We start from the raw sequence: 22,907 nt of genomic DNA, 5'->3' as shown, positions 1-22,907 counted from the left end.
CTGTGTAGGCGATTCTTTTACGCACCAACCAAACAATTACGCTTATTTTTAGATATTTAACAGTTCAAATGTTGCAACAATTAAAATGAAAAGTGAAGCTACAGCGAAAAAGTGAAAAATAAAGTGAAAATTCGGTGCTTTATTTAACGCCAAAGCGAAAGAAGGCGAGGAAAGTAGTACACTATTGTGCTTATTTTTGTTGTTGTTGTTTTTTATTTCCTTATTTTTTGTTTTTTTTTTATAGACTGTAGCAAGATTTTGCGTATTTAAAATTGGCTCGTAAATAAATTTGTGATTGCCTTTGCTTCCTTCATACCCCACACAGCTGTGGAGCTGCGCTAAATTTTTATTTGCTTTTTTCATTAAAATTTTAATTAACTTGACATTCTTTTAATGAGCCACATACGTTGTTAAACGCCAACAAAATGCGGCACTGTGTACGTAGGTGTTTTCATATTGCTTTTAGAAAAAAAAATAATAAATTCAAGCAGTGTGTTGCATATGTGACACGAGTAAGATTCAGGGTTAAAGCGGCGCTGTGCAATGCCGCCGCCAAAATAACTGCAACTCACATTGCATCGGTAACATTTTTGTTCTGCAACATGCTAGCAGGCGAGCGAACAACAGATTGATATCGTCAAGTTCATTAGGCGACTGAACACACAGCCGAGCAGTGCTGTGGCTATAAACTTATGTCACTTTTGTTTTTGTTGTTGTTCATGTGTCACTTTAAAGACCCATATCCCTTTTTACGGTTATTGCTACTTGTTTTCTTGTTTTTGCTTTACTTCATGTGTTCTCTCTACTTTATTTATTTAATTCAATGCTTATTTATTTTTATTTTTGTTTTAATTGTGTTTTTTTTTTCATTTTTATTTTTTTGTATCTCTTGTTGTTGCATGCTGCTCCTTCGGCATTTTTAATTGGAATTGATGCGCTTGGCAAGCACTGCAGCTCATCAGTTGGGCTACGAATGGGTGAAAATTAATGAAGTCGATTCTTAAGAATCATGTTTCGAAGATTTTTGGTGAATTGATTAAATTGCGGAGGACAAGTAAAGGGTGAGTGGAGATGAGAGATCATGTATAAAGATTGTTGTTGTTAGCATGTGCTGTTGAGCAAATAAATAAGGAAATGCAAGATCTCTCTGTTTTTTGCTTGGCTTTTCTGCTGGAGTGAACACGAAGCGGTTCAGTGCAGGTAGCCGAGCGACACACGACGACGAAACAAACATTTTTGGCGGCAAGTGAAAGCAGATATGCAGATTAGCCAAAATTTTAGCCGAAAACTCATTAGTTTAATATCTTTCGATCTTGTCTAGACGTGGATTTTGTACCAAAGAAGTTCAAAGTTTCTTTAGAAATACTTAAAATATAGAAATATAGAAAAGAAACTGGAGATTTTACTAATAGCACGTCAGAGAAAAATACTTTATTCAAGAACTAACAAGTTAACTTCGTTGGATTGATAAGATACTTCTATGATCTAGTCTAATCACTAGTCTTGTTCAAGTCTTTTTCAGATCCATTACCAGTCTCTCTTTATGATTTGATATACAACGAGGCATTGCTGCGGAAGTGAATTTGTTTGCCGAAAACTAATGCAGAAACCTCTTCATACTAAGTCTTCAGAAGATTTAGATATGTCTTTACTATTTTTTAGTAAATAAAGATCAAAAATAGGCCTAAATTTGACGATTGCACAAATTAATCTGAGTTTGCAGCATGTTTTTGACACTCAGGACAGACTTAAAGATCTTCTTCAGTTGAACTCAAATCGAAAGAACAAAATTTTTAATTGAAGAGCGTATGATATTATCACTTGAGTGACAGAAATTTATAGCCTTTTCACACAGCTAAATTAATTAATCAATTAAAATTTTAATTGAGAAACCTGTTTTTGCTCTTCGCACTTCAATTCGATTAAAATTCAATTAAAAATTCATGTAGAAAAATTAGATTTTTATTTTGTATGGTAAATCGATCTCAATCAGCGTTTTAATCGAGCAAAGGCCGTTTAATTGATCAATTAGCTCCTATGCGAAAAGGCTATTACAAATAAATTCAATTAGTATTACTAATGATCCACAGCTCACCTTTGACCTTGCTTTATACAACCAACTCATTAACTAACTCTACAAGCCTATACCACATGCTGACTGTCTTCAATAGCACATAAATATTTAATTATAAATATTTTTTTTAATAGTTTAAACTAATTTCAGCTAAAATTAAGCCAATGTCAAGTGCTATGTTGTTGCTGTTCTTTGAAAAAGATCAAAAAGCCGCCAAAAAACATTAAAACAATTTGAGAAATATTAACTAAAAATTCAATTAATTGTTTTAAATAAAAGGACAACAACAAAAGTACACAACAAATATGCCAAAAAATCAAATGAAAAGATATTATACAACAAACAGAGTTGTTGTAGACAGCTAATAGCTAAAAACAAAATCTGTGTTTTGTAATCTTTTCCTCCACCTGCCTGGAGCGAGGCGATTGGAAAATATTTGTTAAAAAACGAAAAGAAATATCAAAAAATTCATAACATAAATATAAAACATAATGGCAGAGAGCTGAAACTAACAAAAAGCAACAATAATAACAACAACCCCTAGGCAGCAGCTGTTGCGTCGGCGGCAACATCAGACATAAAAATTTGAAGATGTTGCTGACTTTTGTTTGTGACTAATCTTTTGTAATTTTTCATTTTCTAAACAAATAGACGCCAGCATAGCTAAGCGGCCATACAACTATGCGATGCACAAGACATAAAGATATAAAAAAAAAATTATGAAAAAAAGGAAAAAAAATGTAATGATTATGTGGAGAGAAACATAGAAGAAATGTTGATTAGCATAACATAGCTTAGCTACATGTTGCTGGAGTAAATGTTATACTGAGCAGTAGGATGCTGGTTTAAGCTGTTGAATGATAATGATGGTGATTATGAGTGAGGAATATGAGCAAATAAATCAACGCACAGCGGGTAACACGCAAGCGCATAACGATATTGAGCGCTTAAGTTTGAGGTTATCATTTTTTACGTGTATTTTGACAGGGATAATTGTTTGGCGAAACCATTTCAACGAGCATCTAATATGTGTGTAACGAGCGAAGTCATGAAAAAGCAAAAAAAAAAACGGTGAAATTTCGTGCCAAAGGCGAAACAATAATCAATAAGCCGGTGATTAGTTTGGCGCTCTGTGAGCGTTAGAGAGCGTATAGAGCAGTAAGGAACCGTTTGGAAATCCAGCACAGTGACGGTAAATAGTAATTGATTACTTTGTGCCGAGAGTAAGGTTATTTGCGGACAGTTGGATGAGTGAATTGGAGCACACGAAGTAGAGCAAGCAAATGACAGTTGGTCACAAAGAGTTGAAATAGAGTATTTTCTGGAAATAAAGTAAATATGAGCGATTGTTTGACAGAGCTGAAACCTTTGTGTCGAAAATTAGGATTGAAAAAAATATAATAATGAGAGAAAAGCGAAAGGAAAAGGGATATGGTATAAAAGGTAAAAAAGAAGAAACCAATGAAGAAATATATAACTTAAGCGAACATGGCATATCGAACAAGCAATTAGAGACCGATTATAAACTGCTTAAACTACTTTAATTGAAGTATTGGATTCTATTCAATAACTCTCTGCATGCTTTCACAAGTAAATTTTAAGACAAGAGAGAGAAATATAGCAACTAAGCGAATGACGTATCGAACAGGCATTGAGAAAACGAATATAAAGCTTTTAAACTACCTTCATTGAGGTATTGAGTTCAAAACAACAATTCTCTCTTACTTTCACAAGTAAATCTGAAGACAAGAAAGTGGTGCTCAACTATCAAAAACAGTTAAGTGGCGAATCGAACGAGACTAATTGATAAAATGAGCGTTTCGAAGTAATTTTCGAAAGAAATATTATGATGATTCCACAAACAAGAACCAATTTGCTTTAACAACAACACAACAAATTGATTTTTGGCCACACACGTAAGGATGACTAAGCAGAAAGGATACAGATGCATATAAGTGAAGGTGGAGCTGGCACAAAATCAATTTTACCAATTTGAAACCAAGCAATTGCGGTTTCAGTAGCGCTGGATTGCAGGGGGAACATCAAAATATCGATTACTGTTGATAAAAAAAGAAATGAAGATAAGGTAAAGAATCCAAAAAATAAACACGGAACATGCAAGTGAAGGTGTGGCAGCACACTTGCAGCTTCATGTGGCATGCCAAAAGGGGCAGATAAGCTGATGATACCGTGAAAGCAATATCAATAGCAGTATGGTGTTAACGAAGTGAGGTTAAGCCCGACAAAAGCGAGAGAAGAACAAATAGCTATTAGCGACACATACTGCTAACAAAAAATAATAAAAAAAGCAACAAAAAAGAAGAGTAAAAGAAGACTACAGAACAACAACCATTCTTGCAAAATCAAGCAAAAAAACAAGATGGATGAATTACAACAAAAAGATGGATGGTTTGGTACGATTGATGACGCGCATGATGCTTACTTTCGAAAATAAGATATTGGAAGGGAAAACCCCCTTCAAATAAAAAAAAACGCCATCCACAGCAATTGGTTATGAGTTAGCCAACAAACAATCACTTTGCCACAAAGCGTGTGGCGCAACATAATCAACAAACAACAGAAACAAGGCAGTTAGCCAATCAGTCACTCAATCAGTTAAGCATTCGATTAGGCAACATGGCAACCAGCAGCTGCCCAGCGCAAGAATCTTAAATGCTTAAATGTTGCTTTGTATGTTGTTATGAAATTAATCAAGTAAATTAAAATTATTAATCATTCACCGCCATACAAGAGTATTGCGGCTGCCTGAGTGTGAGTATGAGTTGATGGTCAAAACAAAGTAGAGAAAACAATATGAGTTGGCTGTGATTTTGAGCAAGGCAATTGTGAGGCGTGCGCGCTACCAGCTTTGCGCTTTCGTCTTTAGCAGGCAGCTGTTTGGCGCGGTAGCATCATTTGTCTTCCTAGTTCATTGAACAAGTAATGAATTGTGCTAATAACTGTGGTGGTCAGATGTACATATTTGTTGGGAAAATTAATAGTGCGTGGTGACAAATGTATGTGCGAGTATTTTGAGACAAGAATTATTTGGTGATTATAATATATTATTTTGTGTGATATATTAATTTCATATATTAATCATTTTCAGATGATGATATTTTATTTGTTCATTTAGTTTTATTTTCTCTGGTAGAATACACAAATTAATAATTTTCAGAGAAATATTTATGAAATATATGAATTGTGATAGCTAAGAATTTTTGTGTAAATTTCTTTTTTAATTTTTTTTATTAATGAAAAATTATTTTTAAAATTTTTTAATGCCAAAAAACACCAAATTTTTTTGTTTTTGTTATTTTAAAGAGGCTCTGAGCTACGGCGAATATTTAAAAAATATATTATGAAATTAAATTTTTTTTTTATTTAAATTCAAGAAATCAAATTGAATTTATTAAAAAATTTGAAATATGTAAATAAAAATAGAATTAAAATATAATGAAAGTATTTCTTTTAAACAAAAAAATATATATAATTTTTTAATGTTGTTCTTGATGGTTAATTTTACTTAATTAATAAACGGTATTTTTTTTAAATATATCTTGAAACACAAAAATAATTTGATTAAGTTAAAAAATAAAATAAATTTTATTCAATAAAAAAAGTGGAATATATAAAAAAAAAATTATAAAAAATATATAAAATTAAAAAAAATATTTTGCAACTATTTTTAAATTTCATAGCTCATTCCGTTAATTATCGAATTCAATTTATTTATTATATAACCAAACAATTTATTATTGTCAATAAAATATACCATAAACTAGTATTTAAATTTGAATAATAATTTTTAACAGCCCAATCCTCATTATTATTAATTAATTAATCCGCCCAACCCCTAATTGGATACCTAACCGGTTAAATAAGTGGGTGTAAGGTAAATAAAATAAGTTTTCTATTCGATATTTAATAATATAAATTTCTGAGCACTTAAGTTTTTACAGTTAAATTACCATATAAAAGCCATAAGCTCAACTATTTTGCGGAAAAATAATTGCTAAGGCCATATTAACGGTATTTAAGTGCGCTACTGACCACACACGTGCAGCGCTTTCACCGCAATTACTGTAATTAAATAATTTTAACTTATGCAAATTTATTGAAAATGGTTATTTAATAAATTGCAAAATTATTTAAAGTTGAAAAAAAAAGTTTGAATATTATAAATATTTTTTAACTACAAAATTTATTTATTATTTTTATTTTTTTATTATATTTTTTTTATTATATATTAATTATTTATTAAAATGAATAAAAATTGTAAATAAACATTAAATAAAAATAATGATCAAATATTGTGAAATATTTGTTATAAAGTATGTAATGAAAAAATATCAATATAAAAATATTAAATAAAAAAAATATTTTAAAAATATACTTTTCAAAAATTAGTTCACAGTTTGTGTGTCTATGCATGGCAAACAAATTAAAAATTAATTTCAAAAATAAATAATAATCAAAATCAAACAAACTGATTGCCACAGTTAATGGAGCTAATAAATAAATACTATAAAAATTTCGTTCAGCTTGTTAAATGCAATTAACACCAACTAAGCAGGACAAAGCACAGCTGTGTGCATATACATATATACATTTGTAAATATAATTTTCGCATAAAACAAATATTACAACAACTATGCTACAAAAATTTAAATGAGGTTTGTGTATAAACTAATTTAATATGAAGGTGTCACAGCAGCCTTCACTGCTACAAACATACTTAGATACACACATAAACATACATATGTACATATGAAATTATGTCGCTTAGTGAATTATGGCTGTCAATAAACCCAACACACACACACAAACGCAACTAAAAATGTTGGCAAAGATGCTGTAGCAAAGAGCTGACTCTAGAGGTAAGATTTACTTACACATACACTTGTATATATGTATGTATATATAGTAGATATGTAGTCAAGTAATCACAATGGAGAGCTGCGCAGGCGTTTTGTAGACTAAACATAATAAAATTATGCCGTGAAAGACGCCAAGCAAATAGCTATTAAATAGCATACACGCTTGACTACAAGGTGTGTTTAAAAGATTGCAAGACCATAGCAGTCTAGCTTTATATGAAAATTTGTTTATAAACATATATATATTTACGCATTTGAGACATTTTTTTCTTCTCAACTATGTCGACATGTGTTTGTGCCACCTAAAGCAGGGTGATTTGTTTATTTAGCACTTTTAACCTTTTATTCAAATGCAAATTAGTTTATTTTGTATTAATTTGATTTTTTATATTTTTTCAGCAAATGCTGGTTTGATTTTGGTATGGAATATGAAAGTCACAATATCTGCTTGTTAAATAGAACTTGTTAAAATTTTTTTATGATTTTATTAAATTCTTTGCAAAATTATAGGGGTCATAAATTCAAGTCTTTATGGAAAATATTGGGTACAAAACTTGATGTTGCTTTAATAAAAAATTAAAACAATATATTTAACATTGAACACTACTTATAAACTCGAGTTTAATAAAAAAACAATTATTTTTTGTCTTCTTTTAACCTATCAAGCCCATTAATATCTAAAAAAGCGTTCAAACAAACTCGAGTTTATTTGAAATTTCGGTATTTAACCTTAAACTCAAGTCATAAACTCGGAGTTTAACATACATAGGCTTTATTATACCTTTCCACTAACTTAATAAGCTTTCAAAATTAAAATTGTATGTTTTGGTTGCTTCATAAACTCGAGTTTATTTAAAATTTCGATGTTTAACATTAAACTCAAGTCATAAACTTGGAGTTTTACATACAAACATTTTCAAATTACTTATCTACTAGCATAAAAATCTTATTAAACTATAATATCGCGTTCTGGTTGATGCTTAAACTCGAGTTTATTGCCTTTTTTGAGTTTAACAATATACTCTAGTCATAAACACGTAGTTTAATAAGCTAATAGTTTTTAGAAGTCGTGTTTTAACCTATCAAGCTCATTAATACCTAATAACGCATATGGTTGCTTCATAAATTCGAGTTTATTCGAAATTTTTTGACTTTAACATTAAACACTATACACAAACATAGAGTTTAACATATAAAGACATTATTTTTATTCATTTACTAATCTAATAAACTCATTTAACTCTAATAACGTCTTAAGATGCTCCGCAAACTCGAGTTTATTGTTTATATTGTAATTAAACATTAAACAATATTTGATGAATAACCAAATTATGTCGGTTTTTGTGTGATAAGACAAAAACAAATGTTTCGGATAGCCACTTAACGTAGTCAGTTAAGTATTCGAGCAGACGATTAGCTAATTAACTCAATTAAGAAATTATTGGAAATGCCTAGTAACCAAAGAAGGCTGCAAAAATATATGAGTGTCGATCGGACTAGTAATTTATGTGAAAATATACAGTCTGCTTCTCTTGAAAAGAAAATAGACTACTGTTGAGCGGTTGAAATAAATATTAATAGGGCGAAAAATTAATAGTGTTATCTGCGGTTCGGTTTTGTATAAATTAAACAAAATTAAGTTGTATAACAAGTAATCAAATGAACTGTATATTATTTTTATTGTTTTCAAGGGTATGCTTTTTATTACTAACAATTCTGTTGATATCAAAATTCAATACCTTGCGACAATTTTCCACGTTTCTTTCGCTACTTGCCTTTAAGCAACTGCGTTACTACTCTGATTACAAGTATGTAATGCAAACAACTCGGCATATTTTATGAGAATTGCAATGAAAAATTGCAGAAATTTATTTTGTAAGCAAACGAGCTGCAGTGCTTGCCACGAGGGCGTATTGCAGTTGTATATTTATGAGACAATAACGCATGGAATTTGTAAATAGCAGCTAAGATTGCGAGGACATAGGAAGCGCTATACGATATGTGAGAGTCAAGATGAAGAGTAAGCGTCAAGGAAGTGGGTTTAAAAATAACTGCAGGCAGGCAGGCAGACAGAAGTACTTATGTATAAGAATATGCATACACATATGTATGTTAAATGCCATATGTAAAGAACATATGTATAAATGTAAATCAGCAGTAGCTCTTAAAGCAACGTGAGCTATTGCAGAGCGGAAGTGTGGGTGTATACACACAGATATACATAAATTTGTATATAAAAGTAGTTGAGTAGGTGTTGAAGAATTTATTGATCTAGAGAATGCCGCCTATAAGAGAGTTTATATTCAAGTACACGTGTACTTTCCAAAAACAAAAACACAAACAAGCATTGCAGCGCAAAGATAAATAAATAACTGTTTAGAAGTGTATAAAAAATGTGTCGGCAAACGGAGTGAAAATAAAAAAAAAGAGCTGAATAAAAAACATTAAAGAAGAAATATGTGTATAAATTAGGAAAAAGAAAAGCAGCGAGAATATCAATAAAAAAACAAAGAAAATTTAAAAAAAGTATGCTAGCTCCACAACGAAATAGTAACCAGCACCCAACTAGCTGTAAACACCGCCTCAGCGCTTCAAATTACCGCCAACGCTGCCACCATTGCTGCTGCTGCCACCGCTGTCGCTGCCGTTCACAATCAGAACAATAACTGCTGTTGCTGCTGTTGATTACGAAGCCAACAAATCGATGAAATGAACTTACAAATAAATATACAACACACATGTTGGTTTGTCTGTATATATACATATGTTTGTATACATATATATGTATATATGTATGTCTGCTTGTAATCATGTACAATTTTTCGTGAGACAAGAAATTATTGACTGTAGATATCGATGAGGAATTGATGAACCCACAGCGCTCGCAAACGCGTGGATACACATAACTAAACAGCAACAACAACAACAACTACCAATACATACAAACACACACTATATTGATTTATATGATTTTTATTTATTGCCTGCAGTTGAATAAGCGGCAAAACGGTAACTATGCGCACCTAACAAACAACAAATTTCCAATGTTTGCATGTGTGTGTTTGTGTGCTAGAAGTAACTGTAGATATGCTATGAAATTGATTGAGTATGTCGAGGATAGGATGTCGCGTTGTTTGGGTGTGTGTGGGGCACACATATCACACACATGCACATGCACATATTCAGATACATACATGTGCATGCTTGCGGCAGCAATCTCTTAGATAAATATTATAAAATTATAAATACTACCTAAAAGCGGTGGCAGCGTCGGCGGCACTGTCATATCAAACCATGATTGCAACGCACATATGAACACACACGCAAGCAAGTAGGTGTGGAAGAGTGAAAAAAACAAACCACAAAAATGTCGATGATTTATGATGACGACATTTGCCGGCAAATCAAGCTGAAAATTACCACAAACAACAAATAATTGAAAGTTGAAAAATTATTATGCGCCGAAAAGTGATCGACATGTGAAGGAGTTGGCTGTGATAGGAAAATTGTATATTAAATGTATGAAATTGTTTAATGGCCCGGAGGCTAAGTGCATTTTATAAATGCGCGATTAGATAGTTGTGAAGTGGCAAAGAGAGAATTTCAAAACGAGTACTTGTAATCGATGAAAATAGAATTATGTTAAAGATGCGCTTTAAATTTTGTAAATATCAAAATATTAAAAAAAGTAATCATAATGGTAATGGTAATCAAATTTGTACTGGTAATGGTAATCATAAAAGTACTGGTAATGCTTATGATTATTAATAGATAAAAATGTTTTAAAAAGTCAATCACAATAATGGTAATCAAAATAGTATTGGTAATGGTAATTGAAATAATACTGGTAATGCTAGCAAAATAGTACGATTTGTTTGTAAAAATGGGTCTTGAGAGATGAAAAATTAGTAAACAAAAGTAATGAAAGTATTGGTAATGGTAATCAAAACAGTAATGGTAATGGTATGAGTGTAAACCGATAAAGTTTTTTTAATTTAAAGTAATTAGGTAATGGTAATAGTAATCATAATAGTATTGGTAATGATAATCGAAATACTACTGGTAATGGTAGAAAAATAGTGCGATGTTTACAAAATGCAAACATTTCTACGAATTTCATAGAAAAATTAGCACTTTTTAACAAAATTGATTAATAATATTATTTGTTTGAATTGAATTACAGTAAAAGTTGTGCTAATTGCAGTAAAGTTATATTGGTAAGCACAAGAAATAATGTTGGAATAGAGAAAATAATGAAAAAAGAACTTCAAAATGTTTTGAAAATCAAAGTAATGAACTGTAGAGTAATGGTAATCAAAATTTCAATTGTAATAGTAATGGTAGCAGTAATTATGATTACAAAGAATTTTATTAGAGAAATAAATTGCAAATTTCGCTTTATTTTCATTATTTATTATGATTTATTTTCAGTATACTGTTTAATTACTTTTCAAATAGTAATATAAATGTATTTCCAGTAATTATAATAGTAATTACATTTAATTAGTATTGATAAAAGTAATCGTAACGGTTTAAATGTAGACTATGAAATTTTAGAAGGAAATATTAAACGAAATATGAAAAATTACTGGTAATTGTAAGTATTTAAAGTAATCCTAAAAGTATTGGTTGCTCAAAATTAAAGTATTGCTCTATAAAAAGTTAATTTTAAATGTCATTTGCATATTCTACAAATTTCCCATACCAATTGAATTCCTTAATATTACAAATACAAATACCAGACTGCAACAAAATTAATAAGCGTCGTGACGCCGCCACCAGAACTTTGACAACTCAACTCGAATCAATGCCAAATGACAACTGAACTGTCAATAGTGTCAATAAATCTTGCAACGACAAATGCATACAAATACATTAAGCGACTGCAAACAGCAAATAAAAAGTGGTAGTATGAAGCAAGAAAGATGGAAAAGTAATCAAGAAACGGAGCAGAGCCAATAAAAGCAAATAACAACAAAAATTACTATTTTTGCAATTGCAATTGCAAGTGATTATCCTGCCAATATATCTCCGCATGGCAACATTGACATTGACACATAAGTATTTAGACACATGCCGAGGAAAGTAGCAAGCGACTTTGAGAATGGTAAAATAAGAAGAGCGAGAGTAGAGGCAAATGACAGCCGAGCTATGCAAGTTGGCAGCTAGTCAAGAAGTCGAAAAATTTATTGCGCTGCGACAAAAGCACGTGGAGTATGTATATAAAAAACGAGTAAGAAATGGCAGAAAGTAATGAAAGCAATAAAATCAAAAAAAAGTATAGCAGAAGCATAACAAACTTTATGTGGGCGAATCAAAAAAAGACGGTAAGAGGGTATGGAGAAAAAAATGCGAAAAATCAACGCCAGTTAAGGTAGCTACTAAAAACATAATTTATGGGCTAATTTTAAATTATAAGTTGAGTGGTTAATAAATAGCGGCAGACAAAAAAGAAGAGAGTCAACAGGAACGAGAGTCAACAAGATCCGAGTAGAAAGGAGAGAGAGGAAGTGATCGTTAGCGCGATCAAAACAGAAACGAAAGTTGAGAGAAACGAAGATGAGAGAGAGCGCCGCTAAATGTTATTAAACAGCAGAGACGACGCTCTTTAGAGCTGGCAGGGAAGGTAGACAGCTATTTAGTGCCGTCTACGGTTTTTACAGTCATTTAGACGGCTTATGCGGCACCACAAGATGCAGGTAAACAAAAACGCCGCAAAATTTTTAACTGTCTGACAAACCGTACCGCGATAAATGAGTACACACATAAACTTTGACTTTTTGCCTTCATAATCCATTGTTTTGCCCAAAATTTCGTGCATGTTCGAGCGATCACCTGTTCGAGATTTCACTGAGCTCAACAACAACATTTGTTGTAGCCAAATCTGCATTTTTCGACAAAGTCATGTATACAGCGGAGGCATGTACACTTCGGGTACGAATACGTGGGCAAGGCAATCTTCGGAGAAGTCACCGTCACTGCGGGTGTTCAAAAGCTGCAAAGTCACTCCGCTTGTTGTAGTTTTGCAAGCTCATTGTTGAGATGCCTAACAACCACGCCTGCGCGGCAAACAGCTACAACAACACACATATATCTTTACCTTTTGTAAAGTTCTGTTGCAGCACAGCAGGCAGTTTCTTGCTGCAAACGTTCAACATGTTGCTGGGGCGCACGATTGATCGCAGTCTGCACGATCAACCGAGTGATCCTTGTTTGGATATTTTTTGTTGTTGCACACATGCTGCGCCACGTTAAGTGACAAGAGTATGAAGATTTTTTATAAATTGAATTTTGTTGTTGTTCTTGTTATTGTTGTCATGCCTCCACTTGTTTGTTGTTGCAATTCAAGCGCACAGACGATCGATCTTCTTGTATCTACTGATCTCCTGCCTTAACGAACTTGTTGTTGTTTTTATTATAATTTTTTTTTGCTTTTATATAATTATTCATCTGCCTCGTTTGTTTGCCTTGCTCATATGTAAATTGATATTTATTTTTCATGGCGTCGACGAGGTGGTGCATACAAATTTTCGCATACGTTCGAACACCTCCTGAGGTGATGCGACAGATTAATAATTTGTGGACAACAGTTGCGGGAGCGAACGGTTTGCGTTGATTGCTTGGTGAGCGGCAATGTGGGAAGGAAGGTTATGTGTTTGGTAGGCAGTGATCGGTGACAAGGTATTTTTAACGAGTTGGCAGTTAATTTCATGATGGCGCTGACGAAGTTGAAATTCTCGGGATGCAATGTCGATGTATTTTGAATCAAGCTGGTGGTATTTGGTGGGTGATGCGTAAATTTTAAGGGATCTAGAGATCAACAATTCGTGAGCTATGACTTGGATTCGAATTTACTCCTAAATATCTGTATATACTGATCAATGGTTCCTGATTTTTTACCTTTTCCGATGATTTAAAAACATTTGTCTTCACTATAGGTCTTATCTTGTGAAACAAACTCAAAATATCGGCCAAAAAGTTGAGAAAGAAATAACGATCAATTTTTGGATCGCTTGACCTTATAAGATCAATGATCGTGAAAATCTCTATTTATGTTTTTTAGTTTCTGTTGTTAATTTTTGGCCTTTTTGAATAATCTTCAATACTTTTCGGATAGTTAAAGATTGTTATATTGGTTGTTTAACCTATCTGGAGTGTTTTTATAGATCGTATAGATGATCGTGTTAGGCTATAGTGATCACATGAATGTTTTAAAGGGGTTCTAAACATTTAAAAGGCTTAGAATATCTACTGATCTGTTGAAAATTAAGCGCTCTGAAGCATTTATCTGAACTCAACAAATAATTGTTCATGCTTGTAACTACAGATCGCCGATCGTTAGGCGGTAAAATTTATGATTTTTGTATACATGAGCTTTCTAATTTTTTTTAAGTTGTTTAAATCTTTATTAAAACTCAAATTACTGAAAATAATTTCAATAATGTTTTGTTGATCAGTGATCTTCCTTACAAAAATAGTTTGAAGATTATGTGATCATGTGAAGATTAGACGATCAGTGATCTTGCTCAGAGAATTAATGTCAAAATAAATATATTTATTGAAAAAAATTAATGTAAACAACATAACTAAAGCTAACACTTGTAATCTGAACACCCAAGTCGCTGAAATTTGCTGATTTTCTAATACAAGATCAATCGTTGATCATTAATTGCGGTTTTTATAGTTTTCTGAATAAAAAAATGAATGCCATGTCAAACTACAAATCTAAAGGTTTCACATAAACTTAAACGCAACACAAGGTTACACAATAACAATCAAAAATGAGACATTAAAAAATGATCTTACTCAAGCGATCGCAAACTAAACCCAATACCAATGCAATAAAAATCGAATTGAGTCAAGCGAAAAAGTAATTTGAGACGCCTAAAAACTGTGGTAATTAATTGAAATTTTTATGAGGATCAAGAGACGATAAAAAATGCACAAACATGGATGCTTGCCAAACTTCCTGCACAGCGGAGCGACACAGCCTTGTGGTATACAATTACCACAAAGTACCTGTTACCAGCGAGCGCGCAAACGGCTTAAATAGGTTAAAATAAAAATTTAAAAACTTTACATTTTATTTCGTTGCGTACATTAGACTAGCAGGCTTGGTTGGCTGAGCTGACTTTGGTGACTGCTTTGTTGTAGTTGTTGGAAACCTGTTGTTTTAAGCCATTAAGACGGCGCTCAAGTGTCAACTTATGCAGAGACTAAGCTGTATTTTTGTATATAGTTGTTTGTACGTTATTTTAATACATAAATATGCTAGACTGCTATATTTATTAGGCGTTCAAATATGGCAGCTAGTTGCTTTACAACAGACCTAACAAGCAAAAGGTGTCATGTTACGCATAATTTATGACTCTGTGGCTATTAGTTAGTGTTTTTGTTATACAATATATACATACATACATTAACTACAAGGCATATTGAATTCGTGTATATAGTTAAAACTCAGTAGAGCTATATGTTTGTGTGCTGGTAGGCCGGCTTGTCAACCGAAATTCATGTTAAAATTAAATTTACTGATCGTGTAGATTACCTGTTCTCCACAACAATCTATCGATAAACATATATTTATGCTGTATATTTAGAGGTAGAGGTAGAGGTGCATATGAAAAGAGCGAGTAGAAGAACACGTAGCAACATTCTTATTTTTTCAATTACTTAATATGCGCCCTGCGGCGTTGCATGTCCAAAACAATTCTCAGTAGAGAGGAGACGACATTGTCGGAAAATGTTGACATTTTCTACTACGTTGTTGTTGTTGTTGCTGCGTTCAAAGGAAAAATAATTAAGGCGACAGTGTGTGTGTGTAATGTGAGGAAAATTGCTCTTCTACACGTTTGTAGCGTTCCCAATGGGATTTACAGCATGCAGGTAGTGAAATTTTAACGAGCTGACCTTGTTGGCCGAATGCGCACGCAGAGAAATGCACAGAGAAACACACATAAGCAAATCAACACAACGCAACATGTTGCTATACATACAAATGTTGCCAGCGCAAGGAATGTTGCCACAAATGCCTATTTTATGCATAAATATTGCAGTGGCGCGGCGCAAAACGGCAAGTAAGTTGCCAAACTAGTAGCGCTGCAACACATATGGCATACAATATATAATATGTATATGGCTGGGCGCGAAAAAAAGCAACAAACTCGTATTGACATTTATGGCGCTTGCAGCCAGCGAACAAACAACGTTGTACCATCAGCGAAACTGTGCTGTTGCAAGCATTGCGTTGCGTACGACCACCGCCAGTAGGCCGCCAAATTGAGTGTTTGTGGCCAAATTTAGTCTACTAGACTTGGTTCTTTGGTGCTGCCAGCCAGCTGCATAGCAGCGCTGAGTAAGTTATGTGTAAATTAACTGCAGTGGACAATAAATTGCGCTTAAATTGTGGATGTTGCATTACTTCAATGATGGTGAGGTGTGAAATAAGTTGGGAAGATTTGCGCTTCGTCGTGACAGAGTATAGGAAATACATAAGGAAGGTGATTTTATAGAAGAGTGATGAGAATAAATAAATTTGACACGGAAAAAAAATTTATTTAATCGAATAAAAGTAATTATTAAAAAAAATGTGTTTGGAAAATCTTTAAAAATAAAAATAATTATTATAAAAATAAAAAAAAAATTTTACACTGAGAAAAAAAATTTTACTTTTAAATAATTTTTACACCGATTTTTTTACATTTTTACTCTAAAAAATATATTTGAATCGTATAAGAAAATTAATAGAAAAATATTTAATTGATAATGCTTTTATATAAAATTTGTATTGTAAAATAAAAAAAAAATATTTTTTACACAGATAAAAAGTTTATTTTTAAATACATTTTTTACATTGAAAACATTTTGACTTTCAAATATTTTTTTAAATTATTTTACATTTTAAATATTTTTTTCAATGTAAATTAATAATAAAAGTGTTAGTAAGTTTTTTGTGTTTATAATAATTTAGTTAAGTAATTTTATTTATTTTTTAAATTTAAAAATATATTTTTTTTTTAATTTTTTATTTCAAAAATTTTCGAAAATTATATTTTTCAAAAAATATTTTTTATTAATTATAATATATTAATTATGTTTTAACAACAATCAATGCGCACTTCCAAGCGAAAAACCCCAAAATATTCCAAAACACAACAACAACATCCTTAAAACGCTTATCACTCAAATATTTATGACCAAAACTCTTCGAATATATGTAAGCAACGTCACAACTAATACTAGCCGATATAGAAAACACAAGAAACACACAACCTCTGTCATTTACGAGTCAAAAAAAGTAACATAAATATTATTTATGTAGATCATATGTATGTTTGTGTAAAAACACTAGTTATATTTGTTAGAGTGCAAAGATAAAACCAAATATCGGACAATTTGTACAGTATATCGGTAATCAGCTAGGTGATAAGCATGAAAATGTTATCAAAGCAAAGAAAACAGCACAAAAAAAGACACACAAACACCAACGTGGCCGTCATCAATAGCATACACCTAAACAACGGCGGCAGCAGAGCCATAGCGCAATAACACCTTTTGCAGCAAACGCGACGGCAACGCGATAGTCAGGCACACGGCAGCAGATACACAGTGTCAATGAGCGTTCATTGCTTATCGCATATGCATAGGTACTCAAATATGGTATGTAGTTGTGCCGACGGCCTGTCGAACGTTAACAAATTTTCGTTGTATAAACAAAATATTTGTGAAAAATTTCATATCTACAGCTAATTAGAGACAAATTTGCCGTGACAGAGACAGGGTTGTATTTGTAGTACATTTTGGAAGGAAAAAATTGAAATAGAGCAATAAACTCATGGTCAGAGTCACTTTCAAGTTCAAGGAATATTGTTTCTAAAGCTAATAGGCTATTATGAAACATCCAAAATGCTAAAAATTTACAGCAAGAAATCGATAAGGATACTTAAGTCGGTGCAAAAGACTACAACTAGTCAGGAACTAGTTCATTTCGGACATTATATGAGTTTAATAAGGGCAAAATTATAATATTTTATTCGTTGCGAGCTGAATTGCTGTAATACGTTCAAAACCTCTGCCTATGTAACTTTTGAACCTTAAAGTATACTTTATTTATCAGTTGAAATTTCGAAAAATCAAAGTTTAAAGAAAAGGTCATGAAGACCTAGAAAACAGTACCCCGAACTACTCGTTTCCATCAGAAAACACTCTACTGTTTGTGAAAATTTAATGAAATGTTTTTCAATAGGCAACAATGCTAGTATAACAACAACAATTTAGGCACATACGTGGTATATACCTCACACTCGTCCTTCTTGTGGAAAAAAAAAATATATGGGAAAACGTGAAATAATATTTTGATAAGAGCAGCAGCAGAGAACTTGTGTAAATAACAAACAAAATAATGACAAAAACAACAATAAAAAAGTGATAAAAAAATAAAAATAAATTATTCTTTTTTGACAACTACTGATGAGCTACCAAATGGTAACTAATAAGTAATAAAAATAACATTGAAATAAATAAAATTGATATATAGGACAAAAGAGAGATTGGAAAAATTAAAAAAAGAAAATGGATCTATATCTATATATACATATGTATATATAAACCTCCTTTCAAATTAATAAATGCCTTTTATTGCCCTTATTTCCACTACACTTCACAACCAAAACACCTTCTTGACATTCACTGCAAGCACACATGTGCCTTGAAAATGTCTAAAAATTTAAGCGAAAAACAATTGAAAAACCAAAAGTTGAACCCTGCTCTGTCACAGCTAGCAACACCACCAAAACGCCTGAGAATGGTGACACAAAGCAATTTGCACTGGAAAAATAATACTTGACTTGGCAAGACAAACAAAGGCATAACATTAAAATATATATGTATGTGCGCTCATAAGTGCACACATATGTGGCCGAAATGTGTTGCATTTACATACTATATAGATATAGTATATGTATAGTATGGACACATATCTTTTACTGTCTTGCTTTTCCAAAATACAATATTGCCCATCACCACTTTGTTGTTGTGTGCTATTTCTTCTTTTTTCTGCCTTTTTGTTTTTCATTTGCGTCAAAGTATCGAATTTCTTTCACGCAACAAGACTTAGACGCACCAAAAATTATATATATTTTATATATAATTTGTATATGATATATGACTGTGTATTAAAACCATAATTCTGGGTTAACAGTTTTTCACAGTTCTCCAAATTCGACTTTAGACACTCTACGTAAAGTCACAGCACACTGCTATCCATTCTTCATTTGTGCGTAATATTATACTTTTTGTGGAGTCTGCGTTTCGTTTTATTTAATTTTTTGTAGTTGCTTCAATTTTAATTTGATTAAATATCACTTGAATACTTTTTTATTGTGTATCTTATGATGCTGTGGTTTGGTTATAAAACCTAACAGTAATGTGGTTTTGGGATTGGTGTCAATTTACTTTGTGAGATTTAGTTGTAGCAGGTTGTTAGGTAGACTATATTGAAGGAGGAATTCTGAAATTGGCTATGTAGTTTATGGTATAATATTTTATTAAAAACTGAATTTACTTATGTTTTGTTGTTGTAACTATCAAATATTTTTATGAATTTATTTTGTGTTTACCTGTTTTTGATATACTGTCTTGTCGAGATTAAATAGAAATAACTTTCAAATCAATTGACTCAGTGCTTCCAGAGTGATTAAAATTATGATTTTATATTATCCAAGTGGAGACGATTGAATAACGTGAATAATTACCAAAAGTTTCGTTCTAACTTCAATTAACTTTCTACAAAAGATAGTTAGTGCTATGTACTAAGATACAACCGCTTCCGTTTTCATATGAGTTCTATTAATTTCAGCCAAAGTATTGTTTCAGGGTTAATACCTCTAGAAATAAAGTTTCTTTTACTTTGAATTCATAAAAGATCAGAGTTCTAAAATAAAATATTCTTTTGGATCATTTAAATTATACATTTCCTCTACAAAAAGTTTGGTTTTACTTAAGAAAGATTTGGGTTTAAATAAAGCTAAAAACGCAAAGAAGTATCGAAAGTTTCAACAAAAACATAATAATACAATTTCTAGCACCCATATGTTCCAAAGTATTGTACTAAGATCTCACTTAAAACATCCTCTATACTAGACTAGTTTCATTTCTTACTAATCTTGAAATAAATTTAAGGGTAATCATATAAATATGGTAAAAGCATTGTTCAACAGACTTTTTCGGAGCGGCGGGATAAATATGGCCCTGTTCCAAGCCAAAAAATTAGTTTGTTCCAACTCTCTGTAATAAAATTGGATACTAATTGGATATTAATGTTACATTTTGGGTTTTTTTTTTGGTAAAAATAATATCTGCCAAGGAATAATTTCGCTTCAGAGCACCACTGTCCTTCTATATGTTTTAGAAACTCACTCTCAATATAATACTCAATATATTAAATTTTTTCTACAAACAGTTTGGTTTTTAAGAACATTTTGGGTTTATAGCCAAAAAAATATTTATAAAGCAAACAAATACAAAGTTTCGACTGAAACATAAATATGTACATGTTCCAGAATCGCTTCTCTAAAGTATTATTCTAAGGACTTTCTTAAAACATTTTCCATTTCACTTCCTAATAATATTATTGAAGATTTAAGCGCCATCTAAATATACAGAACTGCAACAGAATGCTTGAGTAACGGAATGGCACCGAGTAACCCGTTGTCTCTTCTATAAAAGAGTTTAAGATCACTCGTTAGTTAAATTGGAGATTTTAATGGAACTAAAGTCAACTGAGACTTGAGAGGAAAAATTGTCAAGGGCCAGAGAATTTCTAGATTTCCTTCTTGAGTTTGTTTTGCGACAATATTATTGGGTTGCTTGAGAGAATCTATGTTCTGGTGTATCATATCGATATTTATCTCTTTAAACTAATATAAAAATTTAATATATTTCATTTTAATTATTTTATTAGCACTCTACATACCTTTATGGTTTTCAGCAGTTATTCAAAGTTATCCAAAAGTAAAATAGTAGAAAATAGTTGAAATTCCAAGCAGATTTTTGTATCCAAACAAAAATAGCAAAATTTTGAGTAAATTTGGCACACAAGTTATCACAGAACCAAAATATTTGCAAAGTAAATCGTAAACAAAAGCGATAAATAGTACAACTTGACAACAAATTTTGTGTAAATAAAATTGTTGCAGTTAATAAAACTATTTTTTAAGGATTTTAATGATTTTCCGTTGAATTATTTTATGGTATTTAGTGCGTTTTTTATATGCTTTAGTTATTTTTAATGTTTTATTTTATTGTAGCACTCCGAAAAATGGCGCATTTTTATTACTAATAAAATTTTATTTTTTTATTTTTCTATATTTATTATGAAAAATTCATGCAGTTCAGCTGCAGTGCACCGTCTGCTGCCACAGTGTATATAACGTTGAAGCCGTCAACATCATCGATCACCGGCCAACGCACTGCCGCCACATTTTTGTTTTTGTTTTTATTTTTTACTTTAACACAAGCAACAACAAAATCGTAATAAATTATAACTTTTTTCCAATAACAATATTACAATAACATATGGTTGTTGTTTGTTTGTCTCTCAGACTGACTGCGTAAAATTTTGATTTTCCGTTTTCTTTTCACGTTTACGTCGCTTTTCCACCTCTAACTCGTTCGATTTCAGCTTTTTTTCACTATTTATTATTACTTTTCTATGCCTTGACTTGCCTTCATTATAGCTTGTTATTGTTGTCGCTAACAATGATTCTCTCACTTTTCTTTTGGCTCCGGCACTTTGCCTACCTTTGACTCTCGGTTAATACTTTATTGCTGTTTTTTTCACTTTTCAGCGTGTTCTATGTTTCTTTTACTTTTTTGTTGCTTTTTGCTTTGCTTTTGCTATTTATGTTTTGTTTTTATTTTTTCTTGTTCACTAATTTTAACAAAGCATAACAAATTTATTTATGGAAAATAAATTGTTGAAAACGAGTCGTAACGAAATGACAACAATGCCAACACCAACAACAACACACACGCATGTAGATATACGCAAATAACCGGGCTGTCCAAAAACAAAACCGGACCAACGGAGAGTGGTGGTTGGTTTGTAACGAGAATTTTGCGCGAGTTGAGCCGAAAATCAATTTTTGCCAATTAGTGGGTAGAGTTCACATGTTTATTTGCTTTTCTTTCTATAATAAGCAATTTGTTGTTGTTGTAACACAAAAGTTCGTAACTTTATTGTTTGAAAATGTTTCACAATTTCTTCACTTCTTTCACAATTCATACATTCGAAGTAGTAGCTCCTCTACTCGTTCGCCGCAAATGCATTCGCTAATGCAACAACACCGTCGTCGTCGTCACACTTCCGTACAATTTACTCAAATCAACCAAACGACACGATCGCCAGAAATGAACTGAATTAAAGTGGCTCACAGATAAAGTGGGCAAGGTTGTAGGACAGCAAGTCAGCGACGAGTAGTTGGCACACACACACACACTCGAACGAAAAGCCGACAAATTTGTTGTTGTGTGTGTTGGTGGTGGTGGTGTTGCTGCTGCTGGTGTCGCGCGCTCCCCCAATTGATTGTTATTTACGGCTCTCACTAACCGGTTACTAAAACACACATGCTGGCAGCAGATACATAAATAGAGATACATGTGCGAGCGAACGTACTCTCAGCTATTGTAATGAAAATAACCTGAAAATATCTATTTATGCGCTACATAGCTGAGATTGTTGGCATGATTCATGGATGGAAGTCAAAATGTGAGAGGGTGAGTGTGCGATACTCGTGAGCGACATAGTGAGAAAATGCATTGTTTGTTGTGGATGTGTGACTTTGTTAGCTTGTTTAGCGAGAGGAAATAGTGCATTCATTGCACGATTGTGAGAAAATAGTGCAACGCTCTCATTTTCAGATATACAGTACAAATATTTTACCTGCAGTTTGAGG

The 22,907-nt window shown here is 32.0% G+C and overlaps 1 protein-coding gene across 1 annotated transcript in view; it reads right to left on the bottom strand.

Annotated features, from left to right (window-relative positions):
- The window catches only part of LOC105215685 (frizzled-2), a 75,024-nt gene extending 52,645 nt beyond the window's left edge, over positions 1 to 22,379 (bottom strand). The window contains exon 1 of the mRNA XM_054230252.1: positions 20,927 to 22,379. The gene's annotated coding sequence lies outside the window, so the exon portion shown is untranslated. The remainder of the gene's footprint in view (positions 1 to 20,926) is intronic.
- Between the last annotated feature and the right edge of the window lie 528 nt (positions 22,380 to 22,907).

Source organism: Zeugodacus cucurbitae, chromosome 4 (assembly GCF_028554725.1).
Source record: "Zeugodacus cucurbitae isolate PBARC_wt_2022May chromosome 4, idZeuCucr1.2, whole genome shotgun sequence".
In the NCBI taxonomy this organism is placed as follows: domain Eukaryota; kingdom Metazoa; phylum Arthropoda; class Insecta; order Diptera; family Tephritidae; genus Zeugodacus; species Zeugodacus cucurbitae.
This window is presented reverse-complemented; position numbering and strand designations above follow the sequence as displayed.